The following is a 23,446-nucleotide window of genomic DNA, read 5'->3' on the forward strand; positions in this document are numbered from 1 at the left end:
TTGATTGCTATTGGTATCACTGGGAGGAATTGATATCCAGGCCATTGGCTGTGAGGACCAGCTGTGATTAAAGTGGGAGAGCTGCTATGCAGGAGACACCCCTGTGGAGCAGGACTTGTTTCAGTGGGGCTTTGGTGTTCACTGAGTCTGCTCCTTGAGTGTTTTGCTTATGGATGTGAAGAGTTGTAATCTTGTATGGTCTGACACTGATCACTGGGTACACTGACTCTTGGGTCTCCAGGGAGGTGCAAAGTCAGCCACTGCCTGAGGCCACCCAACAGGGGCTATCAAGAGATCTGCAGATTCTTCCTCTTTGTATCTGGTTTGGCAGTGCCCAGATGAGGCCCAACTATGAAGCAAGGCAGGCTGGTGCTGGTGCTGGGTCTTGGGTCTTTTATTGTTAGATTTGGGGTTCCTTGACCCAGTTACAGCTTGTTTGAAAAGTTTTAGCCTGAGCAAGGACAGTCCATTCATATGCAAAAGCTGCTGCACACAGCTTGGGTGGGGTTATAAATTGGATGAGGCTGGGTCTTAGGGAATCACCAGGGAGGAGCAAATAGAAATGACTTCCAGTCAACCCTGTGACCAGGGAGGCCCCAGCATAGGAACAATGATCCCTGTGAGCACCTTCACCTGAGAGAAAGCCGCCTCTGTGTTTCTGCCCTGATGTCAGACGATCCAGTTCCTCCTCATATGTGTCTGTGTTCCCCAGAGCCTCACCCTGGTGCTGGAACTCAGAGGAAGCCGGACCATGTACGTTCACTTCATGGTGCTGGCCTTTAAGAGGAACAGCTAGGTCTCCAGCTGCCTCTGTGTCACTGAACCCCAATCTGCACTGGTTTTCACAGCCCATAGGGACTTCTTTTCCCAGCTCTGGGATCCTTGGCTGGGGGTCTGGTGTGGGGCTGGGACCCCTTGCTCCTTTGGGTGGCCTCTGCAGAGATGATCTCCCTCCCGATTAAAAATGCGGCACCTCCTACCAGTTTCAGTGTGCTTTCCTCTTTACTTCTCTAGTTGTAGGATTTCCATTCAACCAGCTTTCCAGTGGTTCTGGATGATGGTTCTGCATTTTAGTGTAATTTTGATGTGATAGTGGGAGGTGGCAAGTACAGGCGTTTAACTATGCTGCCATCTCTATTTTCCCTTAAACATTCTTGCAGCACAACAATGTGCCTCTTGCAGAACACCAATGTGCCTCTTACAGCACACTGGTTGAAAATTGCTGGTCTACTGGTTAGCCAGGGGAATTCAGTATCTAAGCCAGACTCTGATACTTTTAGCTGGCCTTACTCATGCATTGGTGGTTGGCTGTCAGTCTTTGATTGGAAAAACTCAGTATTCTCTTTATCACATGTCTCTCATCTCTATTCTCACCCCTCCAGTAGGTGAGTCCAGACATGTTCTCATGGTTGGGGTCCAAAAGTAGACAAGCTCAATTATACTAGAGGGCAGGTTCCACACACATGTGCCTTTTAAAGCTCTATTTGTGTTACAATTGCTAGTATCCAACCTGTCAAAGAAAGTCCTGGTGGAACTCAGAGTCAGAGTGAAGGAATACAAAGTTATGGGTCAAAGGGTATATAGGGAAGCCATGAATTGGGGCCTCAACCTACCAGTTGCCATTTCACACCTTTTTCCTCAATCTCAGTAACTTCTGTTTTGGCAGTTTTTCTATTTACTAGCATTTATACAGACTGGGCAGAAAAACAAACAAACACTCAATTCTACATAGTCATTTTTCAGCACTTGTTTTTAAAGCTTGGTGAGGGAGTAGCTTATCATTAAAGGCTAAAATAAAATAAAATTTATTTATTTACTTATACCCCACCCCTCCCACCACCTTTTTAACCAAATTAAGTGCTATTTGGTTTCCAACAAATTTCTGTATTTTGTGGCCAGTACTTCAGTAGCATTTGGAGGACTTTTGTGGGTGGGTTCATGCATATTTACTCTTGCTTTCATATGTTCTTAGTCCCATAAATTCTAGGATTTTATTTCTTATTGCCCACTCTATAAGTCCTGGAGAAACCTCAAACTGGACATGTTTCAAAGAATACTCATTATTCAGCATTTGTACATCCATTCACGTCCTCAATCAAAAAATATTTGTTGAGTGACTTCCATACTATTTTAGGCATTAATAATATAGTAGTATACAATATAGACAAAATATCTATTGTGTATAAACACTGTATATAAGCTTTTGGAACTTACAGTCTCATGGGGCTTGACAGACAGTAAATGAATACATGAATAGCTCATTTTAATGATTGGTAGTGAAAAGTTATGGGAAAAATAAAGCAAGATGAGCAGGTAGACAGTGATGGAGGAGTGAGCTGGTGTTCAGGGAAGGCCTTCTACATGAGGCAATGAGCCTTGATGGTCTAGGAAGGATGCTGTAAGCAGATGCAAAAGCTGCCTGAATATTCAGTGTGGCTGCAATCACACATCTGCTGGGAAGAGTGTTAGGAAGTGTGCTGGGATGAAGAGCAGGGGCCAGGTCATTTGGGCTTTTGTACAGGACAGCAAGGTCTTTGCATTTATTATAAGTGAGTTAGGAATTCATTGGTGGACTCAGGGCAATGGAGAGACATGGTCTGGTTTTAAGAGTAGAAGCTGTGAGACTATGACAGTTGTGTTAGAGAGAGATGCTGAGGGGTTGCCTCAGGAGAGCAGCAGTGGAGGCTGAGAGGATGGCAGGCTCTGGAGCTCTCCAAGATGTGTTTCATTTATATAAACCAAATTTAGATATTAAGATCAGCTTTGCAAATTTAAGCATATGGAGAAGTGTTTCCCAAAGTAGACCCAGCACACTTCCAGTGATATCTGAGTTTATTTTAGGTGCTATGTCATATGAATGGACCTTATAAATTTCATTAATTACTTATAAATTTAATGTGTATCAGGCAAGATATAAAAACTTCAATATAAAACCTATGATTCTATAGTTATTGCTCAAAGTGAGGATAAAGTATTGCGTATACTACAGAGCTGAATGCAGAAGTAGGAGAAATAGAAAATCATGAAGATTGTATCTGAATGACTAGATTTAGGCCCTGGTGACAGGGTTATTTACAAGGTTTAATTCTGAAGGGCAAATGGATGGTGACACCATAATTTCATGTTACCACTTACTGATTATCTGTGAGTGTGAGGCTCTACACTAGGTACTTGATAGATGAAATTTCACATACTTCTCGCTGCAGTCTGTGTGAAGTAGGTGGGCAAGTTTTGATATTCCCATTTAAGAGATGGGGAAGTGAAGTTCATAGGGAATAAATAATTTGTTCTAGGAAGTCTGAGTTTTCAGATATTGCAAGATTACAAATGTAATCATAGCTCTGACAAATTCTCTGCCAACAGGGACTTAAATTGTTGGTACACTAATGAAGCCTCAGCTCCTAAAATGATTTCTGATATCTGCTGGACATTTCAATCAATATTTGCTGAATGAGTGAAAGAAAAAAACAGTGGGTCTTTTATTTAGGTCCAACACAAGAGGGATGAATGTTCATGTTCCCCACAATAGGATGACTTTTAGGAAGTAATCACCTGGAGTTGAATGGAAAGGTTATATTTGGGTACTATAAAATGACTTACTGTGCCCTCTAAATGCAAGTTCCCCAATGTCCCAACCTTGGCCTTATATTTTTTTCCTATTCTTCTTTAAGAATCTTATCCACTCTCCTGGCTGTAATTAAGTGTACAACTCCCAAATTTGAGACTTTGGTCCTAAATTCCAGTCATAGATCAAATAAGCCCAGTAACAAACTTGGAGTCAATTTAGGACAATATAACCTTTGGCAAGTCACTTACTCTCCCTTGAGATGCAGTCTCTGTCAGTCAGAGGAAGAGATGAAAGCTGGATCTGAGGCCTGATCTGCCCCAAATTGACGTGCGCCAGAGGAAGGAGAAGGACCAGATGCGAAGGGAGAGTGACATCAGGGGAAAGATGACTTGAAAGGCAAATGGGATTCAATTTCCATTCCTCTTGAGCATCCTGGTTTTGCCTTTGACCTAAAAATTTCTAAGTAAGGAGTTAAATACAGTCATGAGTGGCATAACAATAATTTGGTAAATAGCAGACTGCATATATGATGTGGTCTCCTAATATGATTATAATGGAGCTGAAAAATTCCTATTGACTACTGATGTGGCAGCCGTCATGACATCATAGTGCAAGACATTACTCACATGTTTGTGGTGATGTGGTATAAACCAATCTACTGTGCTGCCAGGCATATAACAGTATAGCATATACAATTACACTGGTCGGCATTACCAGCTAGATTTATGTCAGTGCACTCTATGATGTTTGCAGAACTGAATTATCTAGTGACACATTTCTGAGAACATATGCCTATCATTAAGTGGTGGATGACTGTAATCCTTTTAGGTCAGATTTCTGTTTTTTATCTTTATTTTCAATTATAGTTGACATTCAGATTATTTTATATCAGCTTCAGGTGTACAGCATGGTGGCTAGACATTTATATAGTTTACAAAGTGATCCTTCAGATAAGTCTAGCACCCATACACAGTTATTACAATATTATTGATTATATTTCTTATGCTATACATCCTGTTAAAAGCCTAATTTTTTCCCCTTAAAAAAATAAAAGGCAAAGAATTGGAAACAAAGTCATTCATTCAAGCACTTAAACTCCTGGGTGCAGCTCTGAGGCATCGAGGGAACTCTCCCCACTGCCTCCCCTCCACGCTCATTCTCTGTTGGCAGATGGAGGGCGGGCAGCTATGGGCAGAGCATGCTGGGAGGTCTGTGTGAAGCAGGGAGGTGGACTGAACTGACTGGATAAAGGGGCTCCTGGAAAGGGGCATGAGCTTCGTAAAGGAACAGTGTCATAGAGCAAGGCAAGCCTGGGAAGGATGTTGCTGAGCGCAGTAACATGGTGTTTCTGTAATGACAGAGAAAAACCAAATAGAAGGCCTTTCTTATTTTTAAAAACAGGAAGATTGAAAATCCTTAAGCCTTGAATTTTATATTTAAAATATTTAAAATTCCTTTATGGATATGTGTTTGTTTTAATTTAGGTATTAACCTATTTATTATTGAGTAAAAGAAACAGCTAAAAAGGATATGCCATGTTTTTCTCTGGCTAGGCCCTGTTATATAGGGAGGAGGATGGAGATGTATATCTTTATATAAAATGTCTGGGGAAAAAACAAAAAGAGAAAGCAGAACTGACTGGAGAGATCAATAAAGGGGCAGGATGAATTCAACAAACAGCAAGTGATAGGAAAGGTTTGAGATGATAGCTAGAGAGGGATATCAAAACGTCAGATCTTGAAGATAATGGGGCCTACATGTGACCAAACAAGCCACTGAGTGACCGAGATGAAGAGATGGAGGTTGCCTTGAGTGATTTCCTTCTTAAGTTGCTCCTGACTTAGAATCAAAATACAAAATTGTCTCTTTTGGTGCACAGAAGAAACAGTGGTTTAAAAGGAGCTTTTGTAAAATATTAGGCCAGACATTTATTTTTAAACATTGTCTTGAAGTCTGAGAGAGATGAATAGAGCCAATTTAAGTCCCCTTAGAGAACATTTGGTATCTGCCTCTTGCCTTATAGCCTCCATTAAAAGTGGAAGCAAGAAGAACTATATAACTGAAATGTCAGTTGTGACTCTAATTTTTGAATGAATGCATTTTTAAATTCATTGCTAGGAGACATCTGATTTCCTTTGTTGGGGAGGATCTTTGTCTTGAACAACAAGCAGTTAATTTGTGGAATTAGCAGCTATTTCAGGAGAGTAGGTAAGCTGCATAAAAGGGCTCCTAGAAAAGGATAGGAGCTTCTCAATGTCCCAACCTTGGCCATATATGTATATGATTGATTTCAGAGACGAAGGGAGAGGAAGAGAGATAGAAACATCAATGATGAGAGAGAATCATTGATCGTCTGCCTCCCACACGCCCCACACCGGCCATCAAGCCTGTAGTCTGGGCATGTGCCCTGACAGGGAATCAAACCGTAACCTCCTGGTTCATAAGTTGATGATCAGCCACTGAGCTATGCTGGCCTGGCTTATATTTTTTCCCTATTCTCCTTTAAGAATCTTATCCACTCTTCTGGCTATAACTAAGTGTGCAACCCCCAAATCTCATACTGTTTTGTTCCTATGTTTTAAAATAAGATTGCAGGCAAATACTCCCACTCAAACTAGCAGATGGACTTAGCAGATAACACAGCAATATAATTAATTGAAATAATCTATAATAATAAAAGCATAGTGTGCTAATTAGACCGGGCATCCTTCCGGACATCCTTCCAGATGACCTTTCAGACGAAGACGGGGCTGCGAGAGCCGAGCCCCTTGCAGGAATTTCATGCATTGGGCCTCTAGTTAATTATAATCTCTGATGTTGATAACTTCTATTGGTGAATACCTTCAATATTTTCTACCTCCTTTTTTTAAGCTCAAAAAGCATACGAGTAATACATATTTGTAGTAGAGAAGAGTTAAGTAACAGGAACAGAAATCTTGGACCATCCCAAACTGACCAATGGGGATGTCTCTGTGCACATTCCTCCAAACTTTGTTTCAAACTATTTCATGACGAATTTATATTTATACAAATGGCATGTCTTCTGATTTATGAAAGTTATGATTTGTGCCAGATGAGTATTTACGTAGCCTCACTTAGGAAAATTATTTAAAGCTTAGTGAAACGAACAAGAAAGCAAGAGAAATGAGGTGTAAGTCAAATATATTGAGTATTTCTTCAGCTTAGCACACATTCAGGAAGTATATGGGTTCATTTTCCACATTTTACTTTTAACTTTTACAGCTCTCTGCCCTCCAGAGCCATATCAGCAATATGGGTGGCAACTGGGAACCCATGCTTAGCACTGACTTGTGCCCTGTGCCATGTTGAGATTTTCAGCTGTCAGGGTCAGAGGGCTCTCTTGTACAGGCTCCATTTCTGAGATCTGCGGGAACATCCCTGGAGACAGGCAGCGCTGCTCCCAGGGGAAGGGGCAACAGTGCACTTGATACTTTCCTGGGTAACGCTGAACCTGAGAACTGTGCTGGAGCATAGAGCTCTTTTTGCCTCCTCTGTGCTATCAACAGCAGACCTATCTGTGAGGATAGCAGCCAGACTGATGACTCAATTTCCAGGGTCACTTTCTACTCACAAGGAGGGATTTCTACCTGATAGCCTGTCTCAGGTACCTAATGACACATTATTTTACTTATAAACATAGGCTTATTTCTGATTATATTAGGCTATTTGTAAAACATAAAATTTAAGTTGATTGATTACTATAATGTCCTCTTATCCATATTCTGGATGAATCATAAGGTAAAGCGAGTAGCATATCTTATTCTTTAAAACATTTGGCACATTTTCACAAATAAAAAATTTACACGGGGCCTGGATGGGTATTCAGTTGATTGGAGCACTGTCCCATACACCAAAAAGTTGGCAGGTTTGATTCCCAGGCAGGGCACATTCCTAGGTTGCGGGTTCAATCCCTGGTTGTGGCATGTGTGGGAGGCAATTGATTAATGTTTCTCTCTCACATCAATGTTTCTCTCTCTTCCTCTCTCTCTACAAATCAATAAAAACACATGTCCTCAGGTGAGGATTCAAAAACAACAACACACGTTTCCCTGGAGATGTTGATGTGTTCTCCTAGAAGGGTTGGTCCTCCATTCACTGAGAATCCTTAATTTAACAGGAAGCACAGAGATCACAGTATAGGAGTGTGTGAGATGGAAAAGAGGAGGGAGAAAAAAAGGAAAAATGGGTGAAAATTTCATTCAAAGGAAAGTTTTATCATTGGATTGAGAACTAAAGTCCACCAATAAAAAACAAATCATTTTAAAGGTTTTATAAACTTGGTGCATGTGTGTATTTTTATTTCTGAATAAAGCTCAAATAATTTCTCACAAAAGGGAGTGAATACAGACACCTTCTGGGACGTGTTGGACTTGGCAGTTGGTTGGAGCTTGGTCGTGGCAGGAAAGGACAGCTGCCTGTTGTGGCGCCTCGTGCCAGGCTGTTGGGCAGGGCATCTTCACTTCTCTCTGGGAAGACCCCACTGTGAGAGCAGGCTGGGAAAACAGCATGAAGGCGCGGCTGCATCCTGTCGGACATCATCCTCGTCTGTGTTCCTCTAGCTGAACTTCTCCAGGGGTTAGAATGTTTTGCTTTCATCGTCATCTGGATTGTTTACTAAGGGTAGAAATGTCCCAGCCTCACCCGGCTTGCGGATTCAGTCTCTGTGGGGTGCTGCTTGGGAATCTGTATAGTAGAGAAGCTCTCAGGGTAACTGATGTGTGGTCATGTTTAAGATCTGCTCGTATAAATTATGGTACACAGTAGGACAAGCTGACTGGAAGCACTGTAGAGAGAAAGTGTGTGGGTGCGTGTGTGCATGTGTGTGTGTGTGGTTCAGCAGCTGTGAGATGAAATCAGGCTACTGGAATTTGCCAAGAAGCAGCAAGGGAGACACATTAGCCAGGTGCCAAAGATGTGGCCTTAGGCCTTACCAGAAACTCCCTCCTCTAGGGTGTGAGCTTCTGGAAAACACGGACTGGTTCTGATTAAATCCTACATTCCCCAGAAAAGGCCACCACAATGTTTTCTTTTAAAGTTTTGTTTACTGGCCCTGGCCGGGTAGCTCAGTTGGTTAGAACATCATACACCAAGGTTGCCGGTTCAATCCCTGGTCAGGGCCCATACCAAAAGAAACCAATGAATGCATAAATAAGTGGAACAACAAATCGATGCAAATTACAACAAATTTTGTTTACTATCCAGCTTTGATTTTCTCCCTCATGCAGGAATTCTAGTATCCAACTTTCTTTAGTGTGTTTGCAGATGTCTGACAGTTCTCTGATTTCTTAGGTCTCCCTTTTATTTTCTACTAGGGGCCGGTGCACGAAATTCGTGCACTGGGTATGTGTGTGTGGGGGAGTGTCCCTCAGCCCAGCCTGCCCCCTCTCACATACTGGGAGCCCTCAGGCGTTGACCCCCATCACCCTCCAATCGCAGGATCGGCCCCTTGCCCAGGCCTGACGCCTCTGACAGAGGCGTCAGGCCTGGGCAGGGGACCCTCATTTCCCCCCATCACTGGTTCTGCCCCCAGCCCAGGCCTGATGCCTCTGGCCCAGGCATCAGGCCTGGGCAGGGGACCCCCAGACCCCTCTGATTGCTGGCTCTGCCCCTTGCCCAGGCCTGATGCCTCGGCCAGAAGCATAGACCCCCATCACCCTCTGATCGCCTGATCGGCCCCTTGCCCAGGCCTGACGCCTCTGCCAGAAGTGTCAGGCTTGGACAGGGGACCCCCATCTCCCCCTGATCACTGGCTCTGGCCCCCACCCAGGCCTGAGGCCTCTGGCCCAGGAATCATGCCTGGGCAGGGGACCCCCATCTCCCTCTGATCGCTTGCTCCACCCCCCGCCCAAGCCTGATGCCTCTGGCCCAGGCATCAGGCCTGGGCAGGGGACCCCCAGCCCCCCACCCAGGCCTGATGCCTCGGCCAGAGGAGTTGACCCTCATCACCCTCCGATCACCAATCACCGGATCGGCCCCTTGACCAGGCCTGAGGCCTCTGGCAGAGGTGTCAGGCCTGGGCAGGGGACCCCCAGCTCCCTGTGGTTGCAGGCTCTGCCCCTGCCCAGGCCTAAGGCCTCTGGCCTAGGCGTCCGGCCCGGGCAGCGGGGACCTGCAGTGGCAGCGGGGGGGCACCGCGATCTCATGGGCTCCGCCCCTACCCCTGCAGGACGCCTCTAGCTGAGGCGTCTGGCCCGGGCAGCGGGGACCCGCAGCTGCAGCGGCCCCGCGATCGTGGGCTCCACTTTAGGCCCAGGCAAGGGACCCCTAGCTCCTGGGACTGCCAGCTTCGACCGTGCCCAGCTCCCATCGCTGGCTCCACCCCTACTTCCTGCTATCACTGGCCAGGGCAGAAAAGGCACCTGATTCTCCAATCATGGCTTTGCCCTGCCTCCCAGTTCTTAGCTCCCCGCTGGGTTTCCGATCACTGTCAGTGGCAGGGGGCTTCTTCCTGCTTTCCCTTTTGCCTCCCTGCATTGTGCCTACATGTGCAAATTAACCGCCATCTTGTTGGCAGTTAACTGCCAATCTTAGTTGGCAGTTAACTGCCAATCTTAGTTGGCAGTTAATTTGCATATAGCCCTGATTAGCCAATGAAAAGGGTAGCGTCGTACGCCAATTACCATTTTTCTCTTTTATTAGTGTAGATTCCTTTTATTAAGATGACAATTTACAATTTAACAGTTTGCACCTCCTTTGCAGATAAACAATAGAAGCTGAAACTACATAGGATGCTTTCTATCATAGCCCCATGTTGTACATGATAAGAATGAAGTTTTATTTACTTCTCGAGTGTACCCCGCATAAACACTCTCTCATAAGGGGGAAACAGAGTCTGGTGGGAAAGAAAAATGCTAGATGACCATTATGTATGGAACTCTGGGCTCAGTGTCACTGAGGGATGTTTATGAAGGAAGTGTGGTGTACTTGGGATCACTTTATATCCCAGTTCACAGGTAGCCTTGCTTTCATCAGTTGAGTTGGTGTCCCATTTGCTTAGGGTTTCTTTTCTACTCAATAAATGGTTATGCGGTCGCTGTGAGTATAGGAGAGAGAGAGAGAGAGACAGAGAGAGAGAGAGAGAGAGAGAGAGAGAGAGAGAGAGAGAGAGGTGTTTAGATGTTTTCTGGCATCACTCAATAGCACTCATTTCAGTCTGTAATTTAACCCATTCCAGACTCACCCCTAACATTTGTGGGCCCAAGATAAGAGGCCTCCCAGTCTTACCGCTCTCTTCCTGTCCTGGATCCACCATGCAGCTGGAGGAGCCTTGTAGGAATGTGTGCTGACAAGCCAATATGCTCATTCAAACTTTATTCACACCCACTGTCCAACAGCTGCCCCTGGTCACCCCTCAGTTCTAAGGGTGTGCACATGGGCCATGAAGTGGCCTGCTTTTGGGAGTGTAAAGACTCACACAGTCCTTGGAGGCTGGCTTTGGGCCATTGGGGCAGGGAATTCCATAGTCATGGGTACTTGGAGAATGGTCCCCAGGTAGGTATGTCCCCCACCTTGCAGACTCCTAGCTCCATAGGGAGGCATGGTTAGAGGAGGGTGGGAGAGAAGTGCTCTGAAAGCAGGCTCACTATGCATTTCTGAAGTATTTGGGATAAGAACATTTAGACAGAATAACACTTGGTCACCTGACTGAGGTTCAGGGATATTCTTCATATGGCCTGATAGAAATCCCCTGGCCTACCCTCAGGCTGGCTTGTCCTTACATGCCATAGATTTATGATAACAACTTCATTTTTCAGTTGAAACAAAAACTGGAACTATATGGCTTAATGTTTCCAAAGTCAACCAAACAGAAGGCACCTCTCCCCAGTATGTTTCATGAATGGAAATTTGGTGAATGTTTTCTTTGCTTGTTGATATGTTCTACCAGGTGTGCAGATGCGAAGATAGGAAAACTGTTTGCTCAGCCATTCCCACTGTGGTTTTGTTTATCCAAGGATCAGTCAAATGGAGAGACTTTTCTTTCTTGTGTGATTACAGAATCAAATCTTTTACAATTTCAGATATTTCTTCTGCATCTATTTGTGGAACTTCTTGAGTAATTAATTATTAAAGTCAAGGAACACTTTCTCTTTTTTCTCCTATCTCATTAGGACTGAACTAGCCCACAGGGCATCATTTTCCTAGACTAGGAGCTCTTTCCTTTTGGTGGACTGTTGGAGACCCTGTACAATAGGGTGATTGTATATAGCACAGAGATTGCGCGCCACACAGTCCTGGAGGTAGATTTCATAAAGGGTATAAATGGGGTTGTGAGAGTGCCAGCCCTGCTCTTGCATGTTTCAGTCAGGAATTTCTCTCAACAGGCCCAGTTTTTCTCTTCTTTCATAACATATAGAGAAGATGAGTATTCGAAGAAAGAGGGTAAAAAAAATCATGTTATTTTCTACACTTTTCTCCATTTTTTTTGAAGGCACTTATTTTTCTAATAGTAATATAGATCTGATAAAATAGAAGCTACTAAGAATATTCAGAAGGCATTTTTGTATAATCAATCATTTTGGCCAAAAATTACATCAAAATATGTTTTCAAACTCCTGCTCTCTCCTGATGGCTATATCAATGAACTTTCATGGGGTCTAAACAGCTATGGCTTTTACATATAGCAGATGGTTTAGTACGTGATTTCCCTGGAATTAATAGTGTAAACTATGCTTCAAATAACCTTATGTTATTGCCATTTGTAACCAATAAAACTTGTACCAAGTCACACTGCTTTGGGTAGTTAATTGTCCAGTAGAAAGATGTTCTTTGTATTCAAGCTTTAAAGAAGCCTTTATTTGATCATAAGTAGGAACTCAACTGAGCAGGAATTATTATTCAGATTTTTCTTGCTACCCTTTGGTTTTCAGTGGTGGTAGAATGAGGAGGGACACATTTGGATTGGGGAGTCAGCATCAGATGGTCTGGCGAGCAGTGTATGTGCTTACTCATTATCTTTGTGTGGTGCTCATTACCACTTCTCTTCTTTGATTATTTGGAAGTTTCTATTCTTAATAATTTATTTATTTATTTATTTTTTAAATATATATATTTTATTGATTATTTTACAGAGAAGAAGGGAGAGGGAAGGGAGAGGGATAGAGAGTTAGAAACATTGATGAGAGAGAAACATCGACCAGCTGCCTCCTGCACACTCCCCACTGGGGATGTGCCCGCAACCAAGGTACATGCCCTTGACCGGAATCGAACCTGGGACCCTTCAGTCCACAGGCTGACGCTCTATCCACTGAGCCAAACAGGTTAGGGCCTTAATAATTTAATTTAACCCTATCAACTCCAGCCTCCCATGGCAGCCTGGAAACCAGGCCTGATAAAATCCAGATATATTTTAATTCTCTTTTATCAAACCTAAGAGAGAACTTCTTAGAGGCTATGCTGATTTGTGTCTTGAAAAAATAGCCATTGTGGGAACCTTGAAGTATAACGAAGCCCAGGGAGGAGTGGGTTTCATTCCAAAATGTTGCAAATAGATAGAATTTCACCAAGCAAACCTAACGTACACTCTTAACTATTTCCCCAAATACTAGAAGAGGGGTAATTTGAAAATAGAAACTATCCAATAGCAATGGATGGCTATAGCAGTTCTCACAAGTGCTTAGCAGAGGCTCTGACACACATTTGGTACTTAGCAAAGTATAACAGAAGAAATGAATGGATCTGATCTTGTTCTGAGAAATTCTGAAGCAGAGAACACCTGGCATGAATGCTCACATCGACCACACAAATTGAACACTTGTGGTGTGTGCTCTCCCACATACACACATGCTGTTTGATTTGGTCTTTGCTGAAACAAATCCCCATTTTACAGATGACACTGAGGCTCAAAGAAGAGTTGAGCAACTTCCTCATGGTGACTAAATATTAAGCCTGGATTTGAAATGTGTGCCTTTTGTCTCTAAGTCAGGGGTTCTTAGATTCCAAGGATTACCTGCATTTTTGAGGTCACAGGCCAGAGCAATGTAAAAGCAGCTGGAAAGACCGGAAGTGGAATCACTGTTAACCCTTAAATAGGGAAGACTAAAGCTAACGCTTGAAGACCTTGATATATTAATAAAATCATAACTTAAAAGACAGACACACATATAACTTAAAAAAAAAATCTTTCAAAGGCCCAAGTTCTGTGCATTGGAAAAAGGAGGGAACAGAGAAAGAAGGAAATGTCTCTAATTTCTTCCAAGCTATTTTTTTTGCTCTTTAATCCAAATCTTCTGTCTCTTACTTAAAATTTTAGGGAAAGCTGTGACAGATGAGACTTCTGGAAGAGTATTATAAATCAGGAGGGAAAAGGCTTTGTAACTCATTCATTTGCATCCTTATGTTGCTTCGTAATGTTATTAAGGCTCTTAAAAATTTTAAATAGATTCTGTCTTTTCAACTGAATTGCAAACCTGTTAGGACAAGTTTCTTCTCTCTCTTATCTCTTCTTTGTCCCCTATCCAGCTGAAGAGGCTTCTCAGCAGGACAGGCAGTTGCCTGCATGAGGTACTTCAGTGCCCCCACTGGCCTGATCCCATGTTTGTAATATATACACATTCCATTGGAGTCATTCCTACAGAGTAAGCAGTGATGTGTTCTCCAGGCCCTGCTTATCATGCTCATTAACTTGAGCAATGACTCATTCAACGGGTAATACTCACTAGCCTATTGGTACATGGTAGGCAGTTTATTCTATTAGTTAGTTGACTACCACCAGATAAAACCCTGGAAATATGAGAAAAAATTGTTTGGTGGTAGAAAGAGGGAAATAGAGGTAGAGAACACTTTCTTGGAAAAGTGGTTCTTCTTGTGTTCCCATGGAAACAACTCAGGCATGCCAGGGTGAGGTGTTATCAGAAGGGAGAACAAGAGGGAAGGTTCGTCATTAAATTTAGCTGCTGGCCTTATGCCTTGGCTCATGATACTCTGTAGACTGAGAGTAAGGAAGGAGAAATTGAGACAAAAGCTTTGCTCTCTGCTTGGTCACTACTTAACAGCTCACAACGCTTCTCTTTGTGCTAACTTGTTCTTTGGTAGTCTGTATGTTGTGTCTAGGGTTTTCTTGCTGAAGGAAATGCATCCTCTTGTGCGGTGAAGTCCATGGTTTTCAAATCAAAATCATTTGACCTCCTGAGTTGAAGTATTTTTAGCACTTAGGTTGTTATTTGCACTATGCAGTACAACCAATTCTACCCAGTCTGGCTGGTTGGAGTATGAGATACAGCTATTTAGATTTTCTGGCTAACCCAGATTAAGGCAGACACATATCAACAACAATAACATGCTTCGACCTTGGCCCAAATGGACTATTTCCTCAGGTCCCTTGCTTTAATTTAGGGCCCTACTCTGGCCCTTCTCCAGCTGTACCTTGTCCCATGAGGAGAAGTTTTTGTAGAGCCAAAGGGACATTGTCCTTCCAAAGCACCCTCACCCTCACCTTCACCCTCACTCCTAATCTACTCAGCAGCTTAGTATACCCTGTCGAAGTAATCCAAAAATTACTTCCAGAGCCTCTATGGGTCTCTCTTAGGGTCAAATCTTTCAAGGGTGAATTGCACTACATGTGTGTGAACACTCCTAGGACCAGAGTGTGGGGCTCGGTGAGAATTTTGGATGTGTGGGCTGGAGTGTCCTCATGAGTACGTGCAAGGCTTCTCACACTGTAGAATAGAACTGAAGCTGGGAAAGAGAGAGGAGTGGGGCTATTGGCTGGGGGGCTTTGGCTCCACAAATTTTAAGAATAGGCTGGGATCTGTAGTGGGAAACCACTTACAACAGTCAATTCATCTTGACTGTGAAGCGCACTACTTTGAGAAACTAGGCTTTCATTGACCACTAACGTCCTTGCATGCCTTCCTGGTCTGCATGTGGAGTAACAGGCGTGAATGCACTGTGGTTATTCATGACGTACGAACTAGGAATGACTGTTCTCTAGAGACATTCCTAGGGAGCTGCTACTGCTGGTGGAGGTGATCATGGTTATTTCACGAACAATAACATTTACTATTTTCTTGTAAATCTGATTCTTTCCTTGAATACTAAACTGTAAGGGTGTGTGCGTGTATTCCTAAGTTGTTGAGCTCTGGCTGCTTAAATTTTTACTGTAGTTTGTATTTGCAGCTTGTTTGGAATCTTAAACTTATGTTGGCATATTTTATTCTTTTGTCCTCTCTCCTTTTTAATGTATGGCCTTTACACTCCAGAAGATGATTTATGTCACTTTAAAATATAGCCTTTCTTTCTCTGTCCTCCCTTCTTCTCTCCCTGAGTTATATTTATGCTACTGTCTCCCAGGCCCTGTGCTAGAACTTCTCTTGTTGTTATTTTTAAATGATAACGTATGACTTTATAAAATGTCATCATTTAGTGTTTAGTAAATCCATAGTGGAAAATAACTTTGTTCCTTTATAAATATTTATAGTGATTTACTAGTAAAGTTATCATTTCAACATCCAACTCTTTTGCTTTGTTTCCTTTCTGGAGAGAAACAAATAACTGTGGGTATTTGTTACTATAGAAAAAAATGCAGATAACATTTTTCAAATTTTATGCTTTGTAATTAGAGTTGCATACTCTCATTTAGACCTCTTCTTTAGTTCACTTAACTGTACATACCTTTGTTGTATCTCCTCTGTTCTCCTAAATACTTTGCTCTGCTCCCCACTCATACTCCCCCATGTCTCTAGATTTTTGCCATTCTCAGCTCATTATTCTCTCTTTCGTCCTCTCTCTGCCCTTCCATTCCACTGCTCTTGCGGCGCACCCATCTCTGCCTGCTTCTTTCTTGTTTATACTCTCTCTGCATGCATGTGTTCTTGTCTTTGCCTAAGTTTATATCCACCAGGAGAAGGGCCCACCATCTTTTAATATAACAAATGGCATCCAGGTGTGAGGTCCCAAGTCATAGATCTAGAGAGTCATTTGGTTTCAGGGTTGTCAGAACCATTGTCAGAATCTAGCGGGGCCCTCCTCATTTTGTGCCTGAGAAGTCAGGTCCAGTGAAGTCTAAAACTGACCCAAAGCTACCCAAAGATCAGGTTCCATATATCTTATTTCCCAGTCCAATCCTTTTCTTAAAAATAGCTTCTGAATTAATTCAAGTAAAAACAAACAAGCCACCATAAGGCATAGACTTATTTATGTGTACTCCTATGGTGCCAAGGAAGGAAAAGAAAGCAGAGGGTGGGGAGCATGAACACAAAAGGACATATGAGATGCTCTGATAAGTTATTTCCTCAAAAGATCACTAAAAGATAGCTTAGAAATTGCTAGTAGGAGCTATAGACGAATAAGTTCAGACAAGTGACCGTGGAGAAGAATGTATTTAAGTTACAGGGCAGCAGAAGTACATTTGTCAACGTGCAGAGATAGAGGCGCTACAGACCTTACACTTGGGAAAAAAGGAGTTGGTCCCTTTCCTTGATTTTTCTCATTATGAGACAAAATGTACAACAAACCTATTTTAATGCATCAATTAAAATCAGTACGTACACTGTAATTTACTTGGGTTAATATAAATTTAAAAATCTTCAGGCTAAACCAGCTGTAATCACATTCCCAAAGATCTCCATTTTATCATTATTTACAGCTAACAAGACATTTATGATCTCTTTTTGGTTGTCTCTGGTGGAACATTGTTGGCAAAGCTTTCCTGACTTAAAATTCTCATGTGCATGGAAATCTAGTTAGGAAAATGAGTAAGCCAATAATATCTCCTAAGAGTATAATCTCTCCTTTGTGACATAAATTAGATATCCATTCACATCTATGGAATAATTCCCAGTTTTGCAATTAAGTAATCTGATATGCACAAGCAAACATGCCGATCTCTTTTTAGTCTAGGAGAATTCAGTCAACTTTCTACTTGAACAAAGAAGCTATACTTCAAGTACATGCATCGTTTTCTCAAAATTGGATTATAAAGAGCTGATCTGAGCTGCAATCAGACGGATAATTAAACAGCAAAGGTAAGAGGCTTCTGACTACATGTTTACAGTGTCAATTGAAAAATTAAATTGCGATTTTTAATCCTACGGCTAATTTGACCAATGCACATGTATAATGATGAGACATTCCCTTGCTTCACATTTTAATCTTAAAGTTGCTGTGCATTTGAAACAAGTTTTCTCAAAGAGAATAGACAAGGTTTGGAGAAATTTGACCTCATTTTATGTTTTATTGGAATGTGTGTATTTGAATGAGAAAATGAAGATGCTACTTTAAAAGTTTTTAAATTTTGTTGTTTCCTCTTTTACCTGTGATGCTTTATTTTATTAGGTCTGTTTAACAATCTGGAATATTTCCTGGAGTGATTTTTAAAATGCTAGGAAATTTTATCTCTTTTTCAATGTAGCTGCTGTCTCAGAAATATCATATATTTTTTGTGGTTTTCTTAAAACTTGTTTATGATAGTTATTACTTTTTACTTGATTTTATAGTAATTTGGTATGTAAATATGTCTTCCATAGCAAGTTATAAGTTCTTTGAAGGCAGGGTCCATATATTCTTTTTTACTCAAGGCCTTTCATTTGGTTGGTGAAATGTTTGTGGACTCAGTGAATGAAGATGCATATATTGATATTGCTTTGAACAAGAATGAAAATCTGAACTTGTGTGGTTTTTTTCAGTGTGATTGGAAAAGTAATTCAATATGATTGATTACATTGAAAATGAGTGGAAAATGAGATGACACTCAGGTTAGTTGAAGAGGATCTGGATTTTGCTCTTGGTTCTTTGAACAAGGAACCTTTCAGTGTTTTCTCAGATATGTAAATCCTTAGGGGTGAATATTCTTCAATTTAGAACATCCAAGTCCTGAGGCATTTCCTCTTTTTATTTCTTATTTAACTTTTTTATTAAAACTTTCCAAGAGGAGGAATAAGAAATATGTTTGTGTTTTTGCTGTTAATTAAAACTTATCATGAAACTATTCAAACTATTTCTTTGGGCTAATGAGAAAAACTACTGGATACTTTCCTGAACTTTTGAGAGTTGTAAGAAGCTTTCTTTATTATTGTCATTACATAATTAATAATAATACTTTCAATTTCATTTCACTTTTATGTAGCATTAATTTTGCAACAAGCCTAGCAAGATATCACCCACGTACCCTGGTCAGTAAATATGCTGTCCCAGGCATGTTGCAGAATATTACTGAACTGACTGTGCAGTCAGCCAGGTTCCCTCTTTCGGCTTTGTAGAGAGTCCAGCAGCAGGTCCTACTGGATTAGGAATAAAAGGAAACTCTTCTTTGGCTTTTCCAAATCTCTTAATACCATTTAAACTCCTACTAGTAGAAGTCTTCTCATTGGGAAGAATAGGATGGATCCAATATCCTTAATATCAACAGACTGTTGCTCAAATTCATCCTTTAATCCTTCTGTGTGTGGGGAAATAAAAACATCTATTATGATTTCCCTAAAGCTGATAATTTTGGGGAGAGCTGGGATGATTAAGTATAGAACTTAAGTCTCTCCTATTATTATATTGTGAACTTACTTGGAGCAAACTTGGGTTGTCCTAGAGGTAGCAAAAAGACCAATAAGGGAGATGGGGCAAAAGAGATGGTCAAAGGCTGTAGCAGAATTATGAAGCTTGTCCACCTCAGGGTGCTTGGAGAGCTTGGTGATCTACTGGACTGTGGAGTGTCAGGTCATTCATTTATTTGACAAACATGCATTACATGCTTACTAAATGCAAAGCACTATCTTCAATACTTTGATCCCCATTTTTAAACTCATCTTCTATGTTGGGCAACTTGTTTTTATGATTTTTGCTGTTACTTTTTCATTTATAGGTAGGAGATAGTAATGGTAATCTCACAGAAACTTCAGGTTGATTAGAAGGTGAGCATCTCATTCCAATAAATCCATATAAGAACATAAGAGCTTTTATATATTTGTAGTCAAATCAATGGCCAGTCTTATTTCCTCCAGGTAAAGATATATATCACCCTTTATGGCCAATTATCTTTACTCAGTTCAATTTGACCAGGTCAATAAACATGTATTTACATCATAATTTTGAATTGTTAGAGATATAGAAAACATAATAGTTCTCCTAATTTACATTTGGTAAAATTGAGGTTGTGATTTTCCCAAATTTATGCTGATATAAGATAAATTATAGATATAGGCTTTTCAGTCCCTAACATTGTGTTCTCATTTAATTGTTCTACAAAAAAATGCATATTACAGTTATATTTTTTATTATTCATTGATGTTCCCCATTCCCCCTCCCCCCCACATTAAACTTCTATTTTTAAATGGCTCACTCAGTCTTCTTGTCCCCTTTTCCTCCAAGTGAACTAAATAACCCTCATTCTTCATTTGTTGTGAATTCAATTTGTCCAAAATAGGCTGGAGATAGGTTAATTAAATAATTATATATGGTGGTTGACATGGGTTTAGAATTTATATCAAGTTGGGGCAAAACACTTTTCAAATAATTAGAAAATGATAAAATGCACTTAATACTGACATTATCATAGGAACATGGATCACAACTTTAGAATCCTTTTGATGTGCATGAGACTGAATCTCCACTGATCAAATTCTAATAGTTGTTTTTTAAAAATAAGTCTCTAAACCCGCTTGTTTATATATTATTTGTCGCCTTTTTCACAAAAGGTAACTTAATAAATTGAAAGTCATGTGAACTGGTGATTGTTTAATTCCAGCTAAACAGGAATTTAGTTTGTTCTAAACAGGGAGAATAATGGTTTCTTAATTTTTAGTTTCATTCCTGGGGGATTTGTTTCTTTCTAAACACCCCCTGAAGCCTTTTCTCTTGACATCTCATATGTCTTTGCACTTAACTCTGCCTCTTTTTTTTTTTTGAAGCCAGAACATCTTAACCTTTCTTTAATTTTAACATTTGTCATATTTAAACATATACAGAGTACTTCAAATATTTAACATGTTGAAGAAATATTCAGTGAAGAAATACATTATTATAAAGGCAGTCTGAAAGAAAAAGTATTATCATTATCTATTGTTATTATGGAAGTTAGATCACCTACTTCATAACAACATAAATTGACAGTCGAGATGAGCAACCTGTCTTATTAACTCTGCCTTATTGAATTTTTAAAAAAATATTTTTATTGATTTCAGAGAAGAAGGGAGAGGGGGAGAGAGAGAGAAGCATCAGTGATGAGAGAGAATCATTGATCGGCTGCCTTTTGCATGTGCCCTACTGGGGATCGAGCCCGCAACCCGAGCACGTGCCTTTGACTGAAATCAAACCCGGAACGCCCCAGTTCGCAGGCTGATGCTCTATCCACTGAGCCAACCAGCTAGGGCTGCCTTATTGAATTTGTACATTTTACAAAATCTCCTAAGATTTTTCCAGGTGATCTTTAAAAATGAATTTTAGGAAAATTTTAACAATGAAATTAATGATTTCTGTATTAAACTCTTTAAAAACATGTTTTCATGCTCCACTGTGTGGAGGTGGGGTGGGGAAAACAAATAAAATATTTTCTTTCAAGTTATTGGCTAATAGTTATTCAGGCAGTTTTATGTAGGCTTTAAAAAATTTCAGGCACTTTTCTGTTTCAGGCTTAATATATCTGGATCATAAATAAATATCAGGTACATTTTGGAGGCATAAGAAACTAAACATTATGCAAAACTTTCCTCTGTTGAGTCAGGAGCTTGAATTGTTTTCATTAAAATATCCGCTATAAGCCCTGGCTGATGTGGCTCAGTTGGCTGAGTACCGTCCTATGCACCGAAAGGTTGCTGGTTCAATCCCTGGTCAGGGTGTGTGCAGGAGGCAGCCTAGCGATGTTTCTCTCTCTCTCTCTTTCTTTCAAATCAATAAAAACACATTTAAAAGGAAAAAAAACACCCAACTATCTCTTCATTTATATTTTTAAAAATCTGCTATGAAAGCACTGAGATTAGATGGATGTTAGTTCCCCTCCTTTTCCTGCTATCGGATATCAGAGATTTATATCATTGGAAGGAATTGAGATTTCATTTTCCTTGGCCACATTCTCATGCTGGCTCCACTGAAGAACTCTCCTGTTCCAGATTTTTTGCACAAGGTAAGTCAGAAAAGGAATTTCAGGAGTGAAGTGTAGGTTTGTTGATGAGATGTGGGGGAAAGCGAAGGAGCGCCTTCAGAATGAAAGTGCACATCTTTGTCTGCTGGATGTATGAGAACAGCAAAACCCTTCGCACAGCCTAAACCTCCTCCTGCTGTGATTATCAAGTAGTGTTTATGTTCAAAATATGATTGAAGGTTTTTCTGAAGCAAAATGCTTTATGTTATGTGTGGGGCAGACATCGGTGTGCCTGCATTAGATTTATGAACTAATAACACTCTGTTTTAAGAAATACGGCCAGGTCTTATAACACCATGGTTTTGTTCGGAGTTATTCTGGTAAATACATGATTTTGCTTTTAAATAATCAATCTTAGAATTTTCAAATATAAAGAAAGTCACATATAATTTAATTTATGGGGAAGGCAACTTTTTTGATCAATTCAAATTTTCACAAATGATTAATAACTTCATTTTCTCTTAACAAAACATCATTTGTTACTTTATACTTTTTGGAATGATTGTGAATGTCAACAAAATAAATCCCAGCAAATTTTATGAGATTCCAAAGAAATGGTCATAAGCAAAATTATGAGCTAAATCAATCAAAGTAATTGAGCTGGAATATACTATAAATAAATATAACAAGATACATTTAAAAATTATATCCCTAAAGAACTATTGACAGTAAAATAGAAATCCTCTGAAGTTATCCCCAAAGATAAAACAGTATTTATGCTGAAATCAGTCAGGAACTGTGAGAGCAACTTCTTGCTCCTGAGTAAGGGAACCAGACCTGCAGCTTGGTGTCCTCAGTATGTACTCAGCTCTCCCCTGCTAATGTACCCTGGTCTTAAATAAAACAGAATGGCAAATATTTAGAGTGAGTTTTATGTGTCTTTGGGATTTTCTCCTTCCTGCCATTGGTAAATACCATATTTCCTCTGTCAATCTGTGACCTTTGAGATAACTATCCTTGTTAAACACATACTCACTTGTGTGGGTGTTTGTTTTCTCTCTCTCCTCACCCCCATTTTAAAAGCTATTTCTTTTTTCCACTTCATATTCAATTATTTCAGCAGGGAGCAAGGTCTTCTGATGAACCTTGTGTCTGTAGTTTTGGAAGGAGGGAATCAGAAGCCAAGGAATTAGCAATTATAAAGATAAGTCTGCAAATGAGAACTAAGTAGATATAGGCTTTATCCATCGCAAGTTATGCTTAAACGAGTGGCCTGGTGCATGAAATTCATACACATTAAAAGGGGATTAATTAGAGGAAATATTTTAATATTGCTATTTGCCCTTTCTCTATAATAGAAGTGTCAAAGATGAAAAAGCATTAGTAAAATGTATATGAAAATCTTCCTCCTGTCAGAGTCTGGGGCACGCTGCGGGACCCAGAGTCAAATCCCTGCTCACCCACAGTGCCTCAAAATTGCGCGAGATCCAGCCCCAGATGGTCCTACCCCCATTGGGTGAGATCCAGACCCGGCTGGCCCCACCCTTGTCAAGCCTTGCTGGCAGGGGTTCACAGCCTCAGGTCCCCTGACTCAGTGCCAGGGTGTGTGTGTGGGGGGGCGCAGCCTCAGGTTCCCCGTCAAGCCCTGGCCTGGCACAGGGGGTGAGGGGGGCATGGCCTGAGGTCCCCTGGCCTGGCCCAGCACCACGCAGCCTCAGGTCCCTGCTGATTGCTTGTTAAGGCTCATTATGGGAACTCGGCCTCCGCTGTGGATGCAGCCATCTTTGTGATAGTGTGATGATCAATTTGCATATTCCCTTTTTATTGGATAGGATATTAGTGGTTGTAATGAC

At 40.9% G+C, this 23,446-nt stretch overlaps 1 long non-coding RNA gene across 3 annotated transcripts in view; it reads left to right on the plus strand.

The window, feature by feature from the left end:
• Nucleotides 1–23,446, plus strand: part of LOC132233616 (uncharacterized) — a 433,774-nt gene that overhangs the window by 53,728 nt on the left and 356,600 nt on the right. For 2 of the 3 annotated variants that reach the window (XR_009452675.1, XR_009452674.1), the window contains exon 2: nt 17,421–17,550. This is a non-coding gene — a long non-coding RNA (uncharacterized LOC132233616). The remainder of the gene's footprint in view (nt 1–17,420; nt 17,551–23,446) is intronic. The other variant, XR_009452676.1, reaches the window with a different exon arrangement.

This window comes from Myotis daubentonii, chromosome 4 (assembly GCF_963259705.1).
Source record: "Myotis daubentonii chromosome 4, mMyoDau2.1, whole genome shotgun sequence".
Classification (NCBI taxonomy): Eukaryota; Metazoa; Chordata; class Mammalia; order Chiroptera; family Vespertilionidae; genus Myotis; species Myotis daubentonii.